General features: G+C 46.7%; 1 long non-coding RNA gene across 1 annotated transcript in view; it reads left to right on the top strand.

The window, feature by feature from the left end:
• LOC107147435 overlaps positions 1-3775 on the top strand; it is a 9862-nt gene extending 6087 nt beyond the window's left edge. Inside the window, exon 2 of the long non-coding RNA XR_001504155.2 lies at positions 1206-3775. This is a non-coding gene — a long non-coding RNA (uncharacterized LOC107147435). The remainder of the gene's footprint in view (positions 1-1205) is intronic.
• Positions 3776-4034: the final 259 nt, after the last annotated feature.

The raw sequence follows: 4034 nt of genomic DNA, 5'->3' as shown, positions 1-4034 counted from the left end.
TATATATATTGTTTAACATCTTTGGACCTCAGTTTCTTCATCACTAAAATGAATAACACTAGCTGCATGAAACTTAGGAGGAGTGAATGAGAAAGAGACTACCATAAAGAATTTAAAGCTGTGCTTGGCACACAATTCAAGTCCAGCATGTTGCTAATTATAAGATACACCATGATTTTTATATGCTACTAAAGAAAAAGTGCTAATTAAACCACAACACATAAATGGTTATCAGGCGAATGTTTTACAGATGTTAAAATTGGAAAGAAATCCATCTTAGAATCAATGAAATACATTTATGAAAAGCATTTCATAAATCCAGGTGCAGTGGCACACACCGGTAATCCCAGTTACTAGGGAGGATGAAGCAGGAGGATCCGAAGTTCAAGGCCAGTCTGGGCAATTTATCAAGACCTGTCTCACATTTGAAAACATATCTTTCTATCTATCTATCTATCTATCTATCTATATATATGAGAACTCACACTCTCACACACACACACACACACAAAGTTTGTACCCAAGGTATTTCTAGGTCCTATGTGACCCAAAGCATATACAATTCTGATTTTGTTTTTCCCCTGCAGTACTGGGGATTGAACCCAAGTGCACCCTACCACTGAGCTATATCCCAGCCTTATTTTTTAATCAGGATCTTGTCTGAATTGGTCAGGCTATCCTCAAACTTGTAATCCTCCTGTCTCAGCCTCTCCAGCTGGGGTTACAGGCATGAGGCTCCAACAATTTTCTTTAAGAAAAATAATACAGGAGCTGGGACTGTATCTCTGTGGTAGAGTGCTTGTCTCGAATGTGTGAGGCCCTGGGTTCAATCCTCAGCACCACATAAAAATAAAGAAAGAAAGAAAGAAAGATGTGTGCATCTATAGCTAAAAAGGAAAATTTAAAAAAAAAGAAAAATAATACATATTTATGAATCAACACTAGGTACCAAAGTGAACACTTATGTAGAAGAGGCTAGGTGAGGAGCTCAGAAACTTGATTTAACTAACTGGGTGGCAGATTTTCCTCAGATTGGAACGTGCTGCGGTGGCCCTTCCACGGGGTGACTGGGAAGGTCCCTTCACCAGGAGGGGAAATTGTAAGACCTTCAGTGGGACTGTGAGTTCTTGTGGCGCTGGAGTTAGAGGGACCGTAGGAAATCTTCAAAGACCTAACAATGAAATCCCGCCTTCTTTTCCCCCCAGGTGAGGCAAGGCAATTCTAATAGAAGCCTAAAATTATCATGCTTACCCAGGGCTCCCAGGATCTGCTACTGGCCAGTAACCCCCTTCTTCCCGCTGTCTGGACTGTTACTCTTACCTGAGTGGTGCTCCATGCTGTAGACCTTGATCTTATTCACAGAGGGACACAAACAGAGCCACGCTGGTGGAGGCACACAGCTTGTTCCAGGTTGGTCTTGAATTGGCTTAGGCGCTGTGCCCCGTGGAGGGCAGGGCCTGTCTGCATGGGAAAGCCCTCCTCAGGTGTGGTGCAGATGGCGCTCTCCTGGGCAGTCATTCATCTTTCTCTTCTTCTTTGCCCCTTGCAGTCCTGGGATTTAGCCCCAGGCTTCACAGGTGCTGGCAATGCCCACCACAGAGCTGTAGCCCAGCCGTGTCTCCCTGTGGTCTGTTCTCAGTGTTCTCTCAAACCTCAGGTGTGTGATTCCTTCCATGGGCTCTGAACATGGAGAGGAGCCAACTGGCTGCTTCTGGTAAGACCTCCTGAAGTCACCCTTCCACGGTGCTTTTACTCTAACCACATCGACGTCCAACCTGGAAGTTCAAGAAGCAGGTGACAGGGTGTGCGTGTCGGTGGTGACCTGCCTCTGAAACTTGACTGATAGCAACTGATCTCTGGTGATATGATGGCGCTCCTGCAGCACATGCTCTGTGCTTGTTAGTGAAGAAAGAGGCAGTACAATGGAAGTTGGAGGCCACAGGTCATCTGGTCCACGCGGCTGGGACTTCGAACTGCGGTAACAAGCCCAGACTCCCCTCAGAGGACAGCGGCTAGTGGGCCTCTGAAGAAGAAGCTGCCTGAGGAAGATACCTGGAGGCCTCACTCGGGTGTGGAGTCCGAGGCCATCACTGAAGGACAGGTGCCCAGAGGAAGCCAGTGCTGGGAGTCCTGTGGGAAAGAATGACCGAGGAGTACCTCGGGGACTGACTAGCTGGAGGGCAGAGAGCAGAGGGCGAGTGTGAAAGTCCTTGTGGAGTGTCTAGTGGGGCTGATGGGGACAGGGCCCCCAGGGGCCTCACAGACACGCGGCAGGGTTTTGGCCAGCTTTGCCCTGAGCCTGGGCTCTTCCCACCTCCCTCACCCCTCAGCACAGCGGAGCTCATCTCCGAGGAGTGGAGTCTGTGGTGAACTCTCTCTCTCCTCTCCACATTTCCTTTTGGGTGGTTTCTAGTGCTTTGTCATCAGATTTGCTAATATACTATTACTTTTGGGGGAAGCAGGGATTGGGCCTGATGTGGTGGTGCACTCGTGCAATCCCAATGGTTCAGGAGGCTGAGGCAGAAGGATCACACTTTCAAAGCCACCCTTAGGAACTTAGTGAGACCCCAAGATGCTTAACAAGACCTGCCGAGTTTCTCGCGACTAAAACACTCAGGGGTGACTCCAGGGGAGTTGGGCTAACTGGGCTGTGCAAAATAACCACACAAGAGACAGAGATACCTTTTTCTTTTGGGAGTGCTGTGACGGCTCCTCTGATTTTAGGGTCCAAAGAGAGAGAGAGAGAGCGAGCACGTGCTGACCCCTTTTATTGAGGAGAAGCTATTCAAATGAGGCAAGGGGTCAGGTCAGGGGGCTGAGTCCAGCTTTATGATGTCTGCTGTCAGCAGGTTGACTGACATCTAGGTAGGCCACACCCAAGGGCACAGTAAGAGAAAGGAACACACAAAAGGTGTTTCCATGGAAGATTCTATCCCAATCAGGGCAAGGGGTAATATTACAAAGGAACAGGTGAGTGTAACTCCATCCATGGGGCTGTAGGAAGCCACACCCATGCACGAGACACCATCCCTGGAACCCAAGAAGCACTGGCTTCCTCTAAGCACCTGTCCTTCAGTGATGGCCTCAGACTCCACACCCAGCCAGGGAGTGTGACTCAGTCATGTGCAAGGTTGGTCTCCCACAAAGACCCTTTCTCAAAAAATGAAAAGGCCTGGGGATGTGCCTCAATGGTTAATCACCTCTGGGTTCAATCCCAGGTAGCAAAAAAAAAAAGACAAAAATATTAAGTAAGGAATATTAAGTAAGGAATGATGTTTGAGAAATAATTTTATGAGTAATTGATTTCTTGGTAAACATGTTAGGATAACTTTCACTGCTTATTGCAATCTTGGAACTGTTGGAACTTAGCCAATGAGACGCTGACTAATAAGGATCGCTGTAGGCATTCATAGGGCACTATTTGAGCTAATGCTACTTAGCCTTTGTTCCTGGCAGAGTAGAGTTGGTCACTTAATCCTATGTGTTGCTGCTGTGTGTTGTGATGCCGTATCACTCTGCACTACAGTTGTCTAGGTGTCTTCCCTGAGGTTCTGTGGCTCCTAGAAGGTTGAAATGGTTTCTAATTCATCTTTATACTCCCGATACATGCCTTCCATGTGGTGAACCTTCAAACATGTTAGATGAGTCAATGAAGGAGGAATGGAGGGACAGATCAGGTCCTCATATTTTTCTTGTTATCTTTACTTATCTGAGAACATCTACTTAGGCTTTCTTCTAGGCTCTGAAACAATTTTGTTTTGTGTTTTTTATTTTTTAAAAAATGTACTGAGAGGGGCTGGGGCTGTGGCTCAGTGGCAGAGCCTTGCCTGGCATGTGTGAGGCACTGAGTTCGATCCTCAGCATTGCATATAAATAAATTTTAAAAATAAAGGTACATTAACAACTAAAAATTATTTTTAAAAATGTTCTGAGAGCTGGGCATGGTGGCACATGCCTATAATACCAGCAACTCAGAAGACTGAGGCAGGAGGATCACAAGTTCAAAGCCAGCCTTGGCAATTTAGTGAGACCTT

This window comes from Marmota marmota, unplaced genomic scaffold (genome assembly GCF_001458135.2).
Source record: "Marmota marmota marmota unplaced genomic scaffold, marMar, whole genome shotgun sequence".
In the NCBI taxonomy this organism is placed as follows: Eukaryota; Metazoa; Chordata; class Mammalia; order Rodentia; family Sciuridae; genus Marmota; species Marmota marmota.
The sequence above is the reverse complement of the archived record's forward strand: the minus strand, read 5'-3'. Positions and strand labels throughout refer to the sequence as shown.